The 16,509-nt window shown below is 35.1% G+C and overlaps 1 pseudogene; it reads right to left on the reverse strand.

Annotated features, from left to right (window-relative positions):
* Nucleotides 1–14,028: 14,028 nt before the first annotated feature.
* LOC101399339 (adenylyltransferase and sulfurtransferase MOCS3-like) lies at nucleotides 14,029–15,340 on the reverse strand (annotated as a pseudogene).
* Nucleotides 15,341–16,509: the final 1,169 nt, after the last annotated feature.

Genomic DNA, 16,509 nt, shown 5'->3' on the forward strand with positions numbered 1-16,509 from the left:
CCTGACATCTGTCTATCTCAAGCCCTAGCTAACCATTAACGTAGTTTCTATCTCTATATATTTGCCAAATCCAAGCAATTCCTGTAAAGAGAATCATGCAATATATGGTCTTTCGTGAGGGGCCTCTTTCAGTTATTGTAATGTTTTAAATGTTAGTCTGTGTTGTAGCATTTATCAGGTCTCCATTCCTTTTTATTGCTGAATTGTATTCCGTAGAATGGACATACTTTTTTTGTTTATTCATTCATCAGTTGATTGACATTTGTTTTTTTCTTCCAATTTTTGGCTATTATCAATAATGTTGTTTATTAACATTCATGTAAAAGGATTGAGTGGACATGTTTTCCTTTCTCTTTCATATATACCGAGAAATGGACTTGTTGCATTATATGGTAACTCTATGCTAGGCCTATGAGGATATTGCATACTGTTTTCCAAAGTGGTCACACCATTTTCCATTCCCACTGTCTATGTATGATGGTTCCAATTTCTCCATATTTTTACCACCACTTGTTATTATTCGTCTCCTTGGTGATAGCCATGCCTGTGGAAGAGAAGTCACATCTCATTCTTGTCAGCCTTCAAAAATAGAAACCAGATTAAGAGGCAAAGTGTTTATTTGGGATCAAAGAACTGCAATCTGAAGAACACAGCTTCAACTAGAAACATAAATAATGTCTCAACTACAGAGTGAAACCAAGAGGTTTTTATGAGAAAAGGAAGGGGATAATTACAAGAGTTGAAAGAGGAAAGAAAAAAATATTGGTGTTAATAAGCTAAGCAACTCTAGTTTATACATTGATTGCTATTGATTCTATCTTCAGGAAGTCACGATCATCAGTCTTTATGATCAGGATATCCATTTTCTGGCTGACTTCACAAACAATTGCTTGTAAAACAATTCCAATTTTGGCCCAGTCCAAAGGTTTAGCCTATTCTAAGTGTTATGAAACAAGAGGAGCAAGGCAGTTCCCCTCAAATGGCTGCTCTGACTGTATTTTAAAATGGCTCCACTTGTATCAATTTTCATATTTTCCTCTTCTGATCAATATCTTTCTGTAAAAAAATTGCTGATCAACCATTTGAAATAATTGCTTATTGACTATTTGAAAGCATCTTTGACCCCCCCCCCCTCACCAGGAAGACTCGTTTCTAGTATGTCATGTTCTATATAGGAGGGAGAGTGGTTTCATTAGGAGCCTTTAGGCCATATTTGAGCAAGAAGAGCACCAGATCAGAGGAATTGTAATCGAATTTTATGAAATATGCAAAAGTTAGTAAAGTTTCTTTAATTAGCCAACTAAGTATTAGAATTTAGTTTAAAATGTTGTGCTACCATGATTTGCATGGATTTTTTTTAGCATTGTTAAAATAAATAGAAACAGAGTCTCATAATGATAATTCCTAGAATCACAAGCAAGACATTAATATGAAGTGTAGAATAAATCTAAACCATGAAGGTATATCTGAGGGTAGCCAACTACATAGTCCAACACTATTGAATCATCTGTTTCTTAAAACTATCAGCCTAAAGTAATCCTCATGCTAAAGGGATACATTTCGGGTGGGACAATTTTGCTTCCTCATAGTCCTGCCTTTAAAACTCCTCATAAGTTTCACAGTGCAGAAGTTGAGTTATCAGATTGTTCCAACTCATTGAACCAGTCTCTTAGACTTGATAATATGTCAGTACCGTAAAATATATTTCAGGAGACAGTGATGCAGGCGCATTCCCAAAGTTGGGCCTATATTGTGTAAGCCAGCAACCAGGTATTTAATAAGAGGTATTTCTGTGGAAACAAAAGGAAAAAAATGTTAATGGTTGGAGCAAATTATAAACCAGTTTCTGAGCCCAGGGAACAGCCAGTCCAGAAAATTTCTAGATTTCAGAGTCAAAGCATCTTTGCAGTTTTAAATGTCTCTGACGATGTCATTGGTGTTCAGTTAAACATTCTGAGTGGCTAATACAGTAGCAGGCATGAAGATGGTCTAACATGGGCTATTGTGATGATTTCTCTGAAGTTTATATCAAGTCATCGAGCTTCAAGTTGCACACTTACAGAAGAAGGCAGCTTAAGTTCTCAATGATTCCAAGTGAAAAGTGGAGGAAAAGTTGGAAAAATTAGCTTAAGAGTTGTATACAATTATTTGAGGAAACTGGATGATTTCAGGATCCAGCTCAGTTTACAGGTAGAAAATAAAACCATAAAAACAGTGAATAGCATTGGAATCTAATATCCACAAAGGTGTATTACTGAAATGTAATTTTTATTTTTAAAATCACCCTCATTTTTACCAAAGATAGCCAAATTAAGATTAATTTCTTTGCAAAATATGTTTAGTTTCAATAAACCTGGCTTATTTACATAAGAACAGCAAAAATAGTGATTGATTTTATAGGGTAGTTTAAATTTGCTTTCCTGGAACTTTTTGTAAGGAATCCCCAGATTGAACTTTTAAATGTGTCTCGAGACCAGGAAGCCAACCTGAGGACTTGCTATCAGACTTGGTGCAATACCTGTAGATTTGGGTGAATTCCTGTCTTCTCAGGTTCCCCAAAATATTGAGTTTCTTGCACCTGCCGGGAAGTGTCTTTCCTTACTTACCTGGTAAGGATGCTGGAATCCCATAAGCAAACTACAGGCTGTTTTCTCCCTCCCACCCCAAGAGGCTTTATTGGCACTATAAAGTCAATTTAGTTTCTTAAACCTGTCTGGTCATATCTGAGTCTGTACATTTCTCTCAATTATGACATTCCAGTCAAAGCCTTGGTAATATAACCAGTGTTTCCAATTGTATGCTGCTACAAGGAGAACAGATACTTGTTGAACTTATATAAATAAATACATTTTAATGAAAATAAGAATACTCACTGATAGTGTCTGAATTCTGGAGGGATCAGGTAGGGAAAAACTCACCATTTCATCTTTGTTCACAAAGTTATATATTAGCAAATTGTTGATAGCTTAAGAGAAAACATTTTTTTAAATTTAGAAAAACATTAAAGAACCAGAAATATTTTACACACACAGTCATAAAAATTATAATCATCCTCATCGTTTCATTCAGTCCCATATTATTAATTCATGTGCTCCTTGAGCCCAGTTTTTCCACTAGTTCTCTTCACCTTTCCTGATGCTAGAGTGATAGGGACAATGATAATTCCAAGAAGTTTGCAAGGTTTTTTTTTTTTTAAGGCTCATGTGATTTGCACAGTTAAGTTGATACCTTTTTCACTGGAGACTGTGGAAGGTATACCCCACTGCAAAACAGACTCTCTAACAGTTTCTTTGCCATTGTGAGGACATCAGCCTTGGGGCAAGGGAAAGCTTCAACCCATACAAAACCATATATACGATAACAAGAACATATTGACAACATATACGCGGTAGTAGTTGATGAAGTTCAGTTGTGGGCGATCAAAGGATCCTGAGGGAGGAGGTCTGAAGCCTCTGGGGACAAAAATAGTTTATTTTATGGTGGGTGAAGGAATGCAAAGACCAAAAAATGAGATTTTGTCAGGGAGCCTGGAAGAACTAAGTGACTGTCTTGGGTTTCCCATAGCCCAACTGTTTGCTTAATTTGTAGCCATTGTTTTCTCATATTAATATCTCTGACTCAGGTGCAGACTGTTGTCATGTAACAAGAACATCAGGATGGCAAAAGTCTGACAATGAGGACCTGTTCTTTGCAAACTCAGAATGGACTTCCTCCACATGTGTCAAATTCTTTATAGAGTCTCCTGTTGCCGCCTTTGTATAAAAGTTAGCTAGGGCATTTTCCTGATACTCAGATTCAGTCTTTTGAGTGTGATCTTCAATTTTGATGACAATGTTTTATATTGGGACATATCAGATTTCTAGGAATTTCACATAATTTCTAGAAACTTATGTATATATGTGAAAATACAAGATAAAGAAGGCTTAGTAGTACTTTTTATTTGACAATGGTTTGCATGTAATTTAAAATACCAAGTATGCTTAATTAGTCTAATAATTAGACTAATTAGACTTTTGGAATGTTCTAGGTCCTCTGGAAAAATCCCAAGTTTCTTCCAGGTCAAAATGAGTTTATTTAGAATCTGATTTGCAGAAGTATGTATATATATATATACACATGTGTGTGTGTGTGTATATATATACTTATATCATATATATTTATATCATATATATATATCTGTGTGTATATATATAATTATATATACATAAATATTTTAAAACACTTGCCTAAACAGGACTACAGATTATCATGAAACTTAATACTTAATTATCTAGTGGCAAAACATTTCTTTTAATGTTAAGAAGACTCAATTTTTCCTAAGTAATCAAAGATCTGATAAAGCACAGAAAATTATTTTGATAAAACATAAAATCTTTGTTTTCCTTTTTAATTTCTTCTTAGAAGCAGATCTAATAGTCTCAGAAAACTGTGTCCTTTTATCAGATGAAAGAAAATTAATGTTTATTTTATATCAGTTCACTGATCGATATTAAAGCCTTTTTCCAAAACCCTGATAATAACAATCCAATTTTTAACCAACTTGACTACATAAGGTGAAATTTTCCCTTTCTCTCTTCTTAACTTTCTATATACATTCAGGTTGTGCTTCATTTTTTTCTTCCCTTTCTGAAATAAAAGTAGTCTCATTTCCCTTAACAAAAATGCATCTTCATATTAGAATATTTAACCTTTAAAAACCTTAATTTCTAGTGAAAATTAAAAAATTAAACAATTCTGATCTGTCTTTTATATTAGCATTTTGTGGATTGGCAGATTTATAAACACATTTTATAATTTCTAGCAATATGTGTTTTTCCATAGAAAATTTCTCAGTACAGCACAAAACATGTTTATAATAGACCCAAATATCTTCAGTTTCTCTGCACTAGGAAGCCAAAAGTAGATGAATCTATGTTTAGTAATTAATGTTTCACTATTTTATCTTATTTGGAAATGATCCTGGTATTCAAGTAATTTTCATCTTTTAATTTAACTTAGCAAAACTCTAAAGTTTCAAGTTACCAAAGAGACTTGGGAAACTATTTTTTTTAAGTACACAAACCATATGATTATTGCTAAAGTGTTCACCTAAAAACTTTTTATCTTACACCATCTGAATCCTTTGCTCCTAGCAGTTATGTTTAGATTACCCAGAAAAACTTCATGAGACATTAGAGAAAACCAATCATCATTCTAAGTTATTTTTTTTGCTGAAAAATTTCACAACAGATATAACATGAATTTGACTAATAAACCCAGGTAGAATAAAAGTTGTTTATCTGCATTATATTCAATGCTGATAATTTTAAAGACATGTTTGTTTTAATTAAATCAATGAAGTTAAATTGATTTTAGTTACTAAGGATTAATCCTAGATTGTGTAAACTTGAAAACCATTGGGGTTAGTTTTTACATTCCCGAGAGTGTTAGAATACTCAGTCCTGACAAGTGCTTGACCTTTAAACCAACTAAATAGTGTTAGTTTATAAATCAATTTTAGCAATGTCATCTGGAGGTAGAAAAGTATCATACATTTACAACACATATATATAGAGAGAGATGTACATACATAGAGACCCAGGCTTTAGTTATTTAAAATTACTGCCACAAATTAAATACAGTAATGTAAAATTCACTAGTTATGAAAGAATAGTTGGATCCAAACTTTGTTTTGGCAGTTGGAATAGGGTGAGTTTATCTGCTCAGATGGCAAAAGCTTTTTTAATAAATTTGTGGAGAAGAGTTTAGATTTGTATTTGCCCTTGACAAGTTAACTCATGAGGGCTATGGGAGAGGGACTTTATAGCAGTTTGAATTTTAAAAAAGCCTCTTCTCTTTTTTTTTGTCAGTTTTAGGAATTGGGGATGGTCTAGATAAGAGTTACCTGCAGGAGACTTGGTACAATTTTTACATCTCAAAGGCACAGGAAAGAATGCAAACACCTCCAAGAAGGACTTTGGTTTCTTAAGGCCAGAATACTTAAGTAGCCTTTAGAGCGAAAGTTGTGGAGGTTTTGGAATTAATGAAGAGGAGTTGGTGGAATTTGAATTACCACTAGAGTTACATTTCCGGTTTGCAAAGATTTGTAAGATGTAAATTAAATGACATCATAGCTTGATTCACCCATCCAACTATATTGTCCCCAATTTGCTTCTTTTCCTCTTGGTACACAGTCTTATTTTAAATTAGGAGAGAAAGCCTAAAAAAAGTTCCTATCAGGCTCTGAATATCAGCTTCCAATTTGGCCAAATTTCTGATTATTAAATTCTTTCAAGGGGCCAGGCCAGTGGCGTAGTGGTTAAGAGCCTGCGCTCAGCTTGAGTGGCCCGGGGTTTGCAGGTTCAGGTCTCAGGCATGCACTGATGCACTGCTTATGAAGCCATGCTGTGGCGGCGTCCCATATAAAATAGAGGAAGATGGGCACGGATGTTAGCCCAGGGCTAACCTTCCTCACAAAATGAATGAATGAATAAATAAATAAATAAATTCATTCATTCATTCATTCATTCATTCTTTCAAATATCTTGTCAGGTTTTAGCCAGGACAAATAGTAAACATTTCTGGTGATATTAACCAACCCCATGAATTTTTAACTTTAGTTCCACTTTGGCAGTTTAAGAGAATAATGTGGCAGTTTACCAAAAAATTTCTCAGAGTCTCATCAACTGTAGGAGGCAATCATTTGGTGACTCTCCTTTGCATGTAGATATGGGAGTGTCTGTAAGGTCATTAACTTGGCAGACTTTTGTTTAAAGTTTTAGTCTTTTCTTTTAGGTACCTCACATCTTTAATTTTCATTAGCTTTTTTGCAACAAAACTTTCAGTGAAGCTATTTTGGAATTTTGAAGCATTTACTTTTAAGGGCACTTCTTAAATAATCTTATCTAATTTGAATGTTCCTCATATTGGTAATTCTACGTTGTAATTCCCCTGAGGCTTCCAATAGTTTGGTAGGACCTGAGCTGCAAATGGAGTTCATTTTCAATTTCTGCTCAGCCATATCCAGTTGCAAATGGGATGCAACCCACATTTTTGTCTGATTGTATTCTGGGACGCCCAACCTGATGGTTACAAAGCCAAACTCTCAGAACATGAAACAAGCTTAGAAAGATTTTTCTGCTTTTGTAAATATTTCTAGCTTCTGGGACCGTAGTTCTTGAGCAAGTGTGCTGGATGTGTGTACTTAACTTTTAGAAATTCAAGACTTCATTCAATTTGATCTTAAATCAGTGGTTCTCAAGTCTATTGTGAAAAAGGACATTTTGGGAGTTCCTGGGAGAAGAGTCTATTCAGAACCTTTGTTGATTTAAAAAATTGGGTTTATTGTCTTAGTATTGAATTGTGAGATTTTTTTTTCATATAACCTGTAAATAAATCCCTTATGAGATATATTATTCACAAATATATTTTCTAATTGTGTGGGTTGTCTTTTCACTTTCTTGAGAGTGTCTTTTCACTTTCTTGGTCATTTAGACACCAAAAGTTATAAACTTTAATGAAGTCCAATTCATCTGTTTTTAATTTGCTTGTGCTTTTGGTGTCATAGCTAAGAAACCATTGCTAAATCCAAGATCTCAAAGTTTTACCCCTATATGTTTTTCATAAGAGTCTTATAGTTCCAGTTTTACATTTAGGTTTTTTGTCCATTTTGAGTAATTATTGCATATGGTTTTAGGTAGGCAGTCCAACTTCATTACTTTACATGTGGATACTTACTTTTTCCAGAAGAATTTATTTAAAAGTGTTCATTCTGCTGTCAAAAATCAACTGACCATCTATGTCTGAGAACATTTCTGGATTCCAAAATCTATTCTATTGATTTATACACTTGTCTGTATGCCTCTATCACATTCTTTTGATTACTGTAGCTTGTAATTGGCTTTGAAATAAGTGTAATTTCTCAAAAATGTTCTTTTCTTTTTTAAAATTTTTGACTATTTTTAGGTCCCTTGAATATTTATGTCCATTTTAGCATTAGTTTATCAATTCATTAAAAAGTAGTCAGCTGGAATTCTGATAGAGATTGTGTTGAATCTGTATATCAATTTGTAGTGAATGGCCATTACAACAACATTAAGTGTTTGAATCTATGAATAAGAAGGTTTTCATTTTATTTAGAAATTTTTAAGTATCTTTCCACAATGATCTGTAGTTTCCACAGTATAAGTTTTGCGCTTTTCTTCTTAAATTTACTCCTAAGTATTTTATTTTTTGAAGGTATTTAGTGGGATTGTTTTCTTAACTTCATTTTGGATTGTTCATTGAAATTATGCATTGTATATTTTCTAGTAAATTCTCAAAGATTTTCTCAATATTAGACCATGTCATCTGCCAACAGAGAGAATTTTAGGTCTTCTTTCCAAGGTGGATTTCTTTATTTTATGTTCTTGCCTACCTGTTTTGGCTTGACCCTCCAACAAAATGTTGAATAGAAGTGATAAGAGTGAACCTCCTCATCTCAGTCCTTACATTAGAAAGAAAGCATTTAGTCTTTCACCATTAAATATGATGTCACTCTGAATTTTCTGTATACGCCTTCTATCCATTTGAGGAAGTTTCCCTCTATTCCTAGTTTACTGAGTATTTTTATCATGAAAAGTATCGGATTTTCTCAAATGATTTTTCTTTGTTTATTGAGATGGTCACGCATGTTTTGTTATTCATTCTATTGGTATGGGGTATTATAATAACTGATTTTTCAGCTATTAAAGTAACTTTGCCTTCCTAGGATAAATTATAGTTTTTCTTGATGTATAATCCCTTTTGGCTATTCCTGGATTCAGTTTGCTAGCCTTTCATGGAGGACTTTTGCATCTACATGCATAAGAGACCTTGGTCTGTAGTTTTCTTTTCTGCAGTCTTTGTGTGTTTTTAATATCGGAGTCTTATTGAATAACTTGGAAACTGTTCTCTCTTGTTCTTTAATTTGGACAACACTTTTGAACAATTGATATTAATTCTTCTTTAAATTCTTTGTAGAATTTACACTGAAGCAATCAGGACCTGAGATTTTCTTTGTGTTTTTTTTTTTTTTTTATTATGAATTCAATGTCTTGTTTTTGTTATAGGCTTCTTTCTTCTTGACTCTATGTAATAGTTCATCTTGTCTGCATTGAAATTTCTGTCACACTGAGTAAATAGGACAATGAGAGAGTAGATCATGATTCAGATCCTGTAGATTCTTACTATTTTTACCATGTCTTGGCATTTTGTCTGTATAAATCTTTCTTTATTTGCTGTATGTCCTTATGACAATTCCTAGAGACTTTTTTTTTTTTTAGTAAAATCCATCTTAAATGCTAAAGGTATATTGATGTTTTACCTTTGTTACAACTAGGATCTATATGGTATAATTTAAACTTTAAGTTAATAGACACAGTTAAATAGAAGATTTAGATTTTGTAATTTTATGTTCCCATTAACACATTATTATAGTAGTAGTTATTTTTACTACTGTTGTCTTTTAACATTCATACTAGCTTTATAAGTTATTAACCCACCACCTTTACAACTGGAGATTATTCTGAATTTTACTATATATTTTTATTTACCAGTGAGAGTTATAATTTCATATGTTTTCCTCTTTCAAATTAGCATCCTTTTTGTTTCAGCCAAGGAAGTCCCTTTAAAATTTCTTGTAAACATGGTCTTGTGGTTATGAACTCTAAACTTTTTCTTCTCCAGAAAACTCTTTATCTCTTCTTCAATTCTGAAGGACAACTTTTCTGGGTAGAGTATGCTTGGTTGGCTTTTTTTTTTCTTGTCTCACTTTGAGTATATTGTGCTACTCCCTTCTGGCCTACAAAGCTTCTGCTGAAAAATCTGTTGATTGTTTTAAGAAGCTTCCCTCATACATAACACATTGTTTTTCTCTTGCTGCTTTTAAGACTCTGTCCTTGTCTTTAGCTTTTGACATTTTAAATATAATGTGTCTTGGTGTGGGTCTCTTTGGGTTTATCTTATTCGGAACTATCTGAAATTCCTGGATCGGCATGTCTGTTTCCATATCCAGACTAGAGAAATTTTCAGCCATTATTTCATCAGAAAATTTTTTTGCCCCTTTCTCTCTCTCTTTTCAATCTGTGACCCCTATAATGCAAATGTTGGTCTGCTTAATGTTGTCCCATAAGTTTCTTAAGGTATCTTCACTATTCTTCAATCTTTTTTCTTTTTACTGCTCTGATTGGATGAGTTAGTTCCACTGCCTTGTTTTCAATGTCACTGATCGTTTCTTCTTCTTCATCTAGTCTGCTGTTGGACCCATGTATTGTATTTTTCAGTTCAGTTATTGTATTCTTGAGTTCTGTGACTGCTATTTGGTACTCTCTTATATTTTCTGTCACTTTGTTGAAATTCTCACTTGGTTAATCCATTCTTTTCTTGAGGTCAGTGTGCATCTTTATGATCATTATTTTGAACTCTTTATCAGGTAAATCATTTGTAGAACATATAACACAGCATCCAGCCACCAGAGAATAAGCAGAATATACATTCTTCTCAAGTACACATTGTTCAGTCTTCAGTATAGAACACATATTAGGCAACAAAACAAGTCTCACTAATTTACAAAGGTTGAAATAAAAAAAAATAACTTCTTCAGCAATAATGAAATGAACTAGAAATCAATAACCAAAGGAAAACTGGAAATTAAAAAACGTATTCTTATTTAATTAATATGTGACAGGGAAAATCACAGGGTAAGTTGGAAAATGCTCTGAGAAAAATGAATAGAAGAACTCTGTGTGCCACGACTTATTGCATCCAGCGAATGCACTGCTCAGAGGAAACTTTTTATCTGTAAATGCATGCATAAAAAAGAAGAAAGATATCAAGGGTTATTGTTTAGGTTTTTGAAACTAAATATACCTACCTTAAGGACCTAGAAAAAGAACAAACTAACCCACAGCTAGGAAAGAAAAGGAAATAATAAATTTTGAATATAGTTAAAAGAAATAAGGAATAGAAAAATAATAGACATAACAAAACCAAAAGTTGATTCTTTGAAAAAGCAGCAATATAGACAAACCTTTAGCTGGATTCATAAACTACCAAAAGGAAAATGGAAGTAACTAAAATTAGAAATGAAAATAGGGACATAAGTGTTGATTCTACAAAGAAAAATTATAAGAGAATACTGTGAACAATTGTATGCCAAAAAACTAGATAACCTGGATGAAATTTAAAAATTCCTGAAAAAAAATTACTTAAATTGATTTGAGAAGAAATGCAAAAGTTCAACATACCTTGAAAAAGTAAAGAGATTCAATCAGTAATCAAAAACCTTCCAATAAAGAGAAGCTAAGGACCAGATGACGTCACTGCTGAAATCAATCAAATACTGAAGGAAGAATTCACACGAATCCTGCTAAAATTCTTCCAAAAAATACAAGAAGAGAATGTTCTCTAATACTTTCCAACTAATGCTATGAGGTCATCATTAGTCCTATAGCCAATTCAGACAATGTAACAAGAACTAAAATTACAGATTAATATCTCTTATGAATATAATGCAAAAATCCTCAACAACATCCTAGCCAATTGAATCCAAGGACATATAAAAAATTATATAGAATTTTCAAATGCGATTTATCCTAGAAATGCAACGGTGGTTCATCATTAAAAAAAATCAATCAATGTAATACATCGGATAAATAGAATGAAGAGAAAAAGAGCATATGGTCATCTCAATAGACACATAAAAAGATTTAACAAAATCTAACATCCTGTCACTGTGAAAATAGTCAACAAATTCATCCTAGAGGCAATTGCTTCAGCATGATAAGGGTATATATGAAAGCCCATAGCTAATGTGATACTTAACGATAAAAGACGGAAAGCTTTCCCTCTAAGATCAGGAACAAAACAAAGATGCCTGCTCTCGTTACTTTTACTCTACTCTATTGGAAGTTCTAGCCAGAGCAATTAGACAAGAGAGAGAAATAAATGTCATCCAGATTGGAAAGGAAGAAGTAAAATTATCTCTAGTCACAGATGATATGATCTTATATATTTAGAAAATCCTAAAGAATCCACAAAAAATCTACTAGAGCTAATAAAGATATTCAGAGAAGTTTCAGGATACAATGTTATCATACAAAAGTCAGTGTATTTCTTTACACTAGCAATGAAAAATCCAAAAAGAAAATGATTCCATATACAATAGCTTAAAAATATAAAATATTTAGGAATAAATTTAACTATGGATGTGTAATTCTTGTATCATAAAACTACAAAATATTGCTGTAAACAATTAAAGAAGACAAATAAATGGAAGGACCTCGATATTCACAGACTGGAAGACAATATTGTAAAGATGGCAATAACCTCCAAGCAATCCACAGATTCTGTGCAATCCTTATCAAAATTCCAACGGCCTTTTTTGCTAAAGAGGAAAAACTGATCTTGAAAGTCACATGTAATCACAAGGGGCATTGAACAGCTAAAACATCCTTGAAAAAGAACAAACTTGGTGTATTCACACTTCTGATTTCAAAACCTTCTACAAGTCCATGATAATCAAGATTACCTTGGACAGATGTAGATATCAATAAAATAGATTGAGAACCCAGAAATACACCTTTACCTTTTGGTCAACTGATTTTTGACAGAGATGCCAAAACGATTCAATGGGGAAACAATAATCTTTTAAAATATGGTGCTGAGAATATTGTATATCCATATCCAAAGGTAAAAAATGAAGTTGTGTTCTTACATCACTTACAAAAATTAACTCAATGTGAATCAAAACCTAAATGTAGGATATAGAATTATGAAACTGTTAAAAGAAAAGATAGGAGTAAAACTTCTTGACCTTGGATTTGACAACAGTTTCTTGGATATGACTCCAAAGCACAAGCAACCAAAGTAGAAACAGATAATTAAACCTCATGAAAATTAAAAACCTTTGTGCATCAAATGCCATATCAAGAAAGTGAAAAGACAACCCATAGAGCTGGAGAATATATTTCCAAATCATATATTTGATAAGAGACTTGTATCAGGAATATATAAGGAACTCTTACAACTCAACAACAAAAAGAAAAAACAACCCAATTAAAACATGGGCAAAGGTTCTGAATACACATTTCACCAAGGAAGATAAAAAAGTTTCAATGAACATATAAAATGGTGCTTAATATCATTAGGCATCAGTGAAATGCAAATGAAAACCAAAATGAGGGCCGGCCCTGTGGCTTGGTGGTTAGGTGCGCGCGCTGCGATGCTGGCGGCCCGGGTTCGGATCCCGGGTGCGCATTGAGGCACCACTTCTCTGTCCATCCTGGGGCCGAGTCCCACATACAGCAACTAGAAGGGTGTGCAGCTATGACATACAACTATCTACTGGGGCTTTGGGGGCAAAAAATAAAATAAATAAAAAAAAAATTTAAAAAAAAAAAAAGAAAACCAAAATGAGATATCACTTTGTAACCACTATGATGGCTACAATTAAAAAAGCAGAAAAAAGCAACTTTTGGCAAAGATATGGAGAAATTGGAAATCACATCTGTTGCTGCTGAGAATATAAAATGGTAAAACCACTTTGGAGTACAGTCTGTCGGTCCTCAAATGTTAAAGCTAGTATTACCATGTAACCCAGCAATTCCACTCCTAGTAAAACACAAAATCCTATCACTTACATTATATCTCAGATGTTCAAGACACCATTCAAGGGCTGAAAACACAAGACAGTTCTCAGAAATAGTATTATAACCCATTTGCAACTACCTCAGCCAACAAATTACAATAAAAAAAGCCCTTCCTAAAAAGGAATCCATGTATTCACAGATATTGTAGAATCCCAGGCTCTTCTGTACATTACTGAAAAAAAATGCAAATAAATGTATCTTTAATACTGTTTCTGAGAACTGCCTGGTGTTTTCAGCACTTGAAGGGGTATGGAGCATGTGAGATGTAAGAGACAAAATTTTGCATTTTAAACTTCAGATTATTTTCCTGTCCTGCTTTTATTCCACCTCCCCAATCCAAAAGCTCTCTAAATCATCCATTATACAACAATCCACAATTTTCTCAGGTCAGACCATATCCACCACCACAGTACTTCAGAAATGTTCCATGCATTTTGGCAGCCCAGTCCATAAGGCCCCCACAACTCCCTGGATTGTTAAAGAGACTAACTCTTGGACTGCTCTCAAGGACTACAGGGTCTTCATGGCTTTCTGGGAGTCACTGACCAAATTGGAAATCACATAAATGAGGAGAGCTGCCCCTTCCTGTGTGCCCTGCTTCCCTTGCTGGATTGCCTCTCCTAAGAGTTTCAGGCTCTCCATCCCTCTGTTCCAAATATTTCAAAGGGATGCGTAGAGCATGAGGCAAATGACAGATATCTACATCCACTTGAGGCCTGATGTCCAGCAAAAGTTAGGGTGACCCAGAATCTAGAAGTTGCTTATAGTCAGTGACAACTTGCTCCTCTGGGGTCAGCCAATGCAGGGGCAGAACTTATTGGTGGTGAGGAGTAACAGAAGGCTTCCTAGTCCTTCAGGTAGTGACAGTGTATTCCATCTCTGTAGCCAAATACAGCGCTTATGTTTTCTGAGGTCATCAAAGAGCAGCAGGCTGCCACTGTTACACAGACCCAGTCCTGCAACAATATTCAACACTTCCAGTGCCTGCACGTGGCCCAGGACTCCAGTTACTATACCAAGCACCCCGCCCTCAGTTGGCCTCCAGTTGGTCACCATTTCCACTGGAGGTGGTTGGGTGAAAACCAGGCCCACTGCCATAGTGGTAGACTGTGATTTGACCCTCCAAGGGCAAGGCGCTGGCTAACACGAGAAGCCGGCCGGCCAGCACACAGGCATCGATAACCAAGTAGTGAGTTGGCACGCTGTCTGAGCAATCAGCCACCAAGTTACAGCTGCGGACCAGGTCGAGCAGCATGGTTCTGTAAGCGCCTGATACTAGAGCACGCAGCCCCGGGTGGAATCAAGGCAGCGCAGCCAGCCGGCGGCAGAAAAGCTTTGGCTTGGCCGGCCTGTGCCTCGCCATGCAGCAGTTGGCGGGCCAGGTTGCTCATTTCTACTAGCTCGTAGTCCCTAAGGCATGGGCAACCGAACCCACCGCACCCCTTGTCCAGCACTGATGCGGTCGCCATGCATAGCTGTCCCTGCATGCCCAGCAGTCCTAGCTGCTGGCTTATGCGCAGAACCTCTTTTCCGGACAGGGCGGCCTTAGGCTGCAGGGTCAACACCTCAACCGGCCTCTCTGGCTCCTGCTCCACCAGAAAAGCCGCACTCAGTCTCTGCTTCACAGAACTCAGCTCCTCCTCATTCTGGGCAACTTCAGCCTGCAATGACAGTACTTCCCCCCTGGCAGCCATGGTGGCCTCTGCACTTGTGGAATCTTATGTTTGATATATGCTCCGTGGGAGACAATTTATTGACTTAATTTACATTTTCCTACAATCAGTGCCTTTTGCCATCCTTTGTATGTTAGTGGGCATTTTTACTTCTGTGAATCGGCTGTTCACATTCTTCATCTATTTTCATATTGGACTGTTTATCTTTGTGATCTGTAATATTTCTCGCTATACAAGGATTACCAACCTTTATCTGTTACTTGTGTTACAGGATAGATTTGAGGAAAATTAATTAAGCCTATATGCATTATTTAACAATATCATCTACTGTGGCACTATATTATTTCGATTTTTTTTAAATGTGTTAATGATCGAGAGAAGTGTGTGGAAAAATCTGTAGTAAAATTTTCTTGTAATTCCCCTAGCGTCAAAGTTTTTATTTATTTATTTTTTTAATACGAGAAGCAGTCTCCTTTTTTTTTTGTGAGGAATATCAGCCCTGAGCTAACATCTATTGCCAATTCTCCTCCTTTTTTCCCAAGGCCCCAGTAGATAGTTGTATGTTATAGTTGCACATTCTTCTAGTTCCTGTATGTGGGATGCCGCCTCAGCATGGCCCAACAAGTGGTGCGTCGGTGCGTGCCCAGGATCCGAACCTGGGCCACCAGCAGCAGAGCATGTGCACTTAACCGCTAAGCCACAGGGCCGGCCTCTTTATTTGTTTTTAAAATAAAGTCATGACTTATGCTATAGAGTTATGAGACTTTAATGATGGTCTTGACCAATGAAGATAGGTATGTTTTTCTCACCTGGACCACTTGGATACTAAACTGATTCCCTAATGTGTATGTCTTAGGAAGGCCTTGAGCATCCTTGTGGTTTTATTCTTTCTATTTCCATAAAATTGACATAATTTTTTATTCTTTGCATAGTTATTATTTATAGTCAGTCATGGTGTGCCTAAGTTTAAGAAAATGGTGATTGTATTATTTTTTGTCATGCCAAAGGATTAAATGTTTCCATATTGGGTTAATGGGAAGGATGAGACAACAGGCTTCTGAGGAAAGAGAGAAGGAATGAGACATGCTGATCTAGTATGGTTATATAGAATGAGAATCTTTGTTTCAAACTGCCTCCAACAAACACATTGAATTGCTCAGTGTATCTGTAAGCAGCTAGATAATGTTGTG

Source organism: Ceratotherium simum, chromosome 8 (genome assembly GCF_057802395.1).
Source record: "Ceratotherium simum simum isolate JZ-2026a chromosome 8, ASM5780239v1, whole genome shotgun sequence".
In the NCBI taxonomy this organism is placed as follows: Eukaryota; Metazoa; Chordata; class Mammalia; order Perissodactyla; family Rhinocerotidae; genus Ceratotherium; species Ceratotherium simum.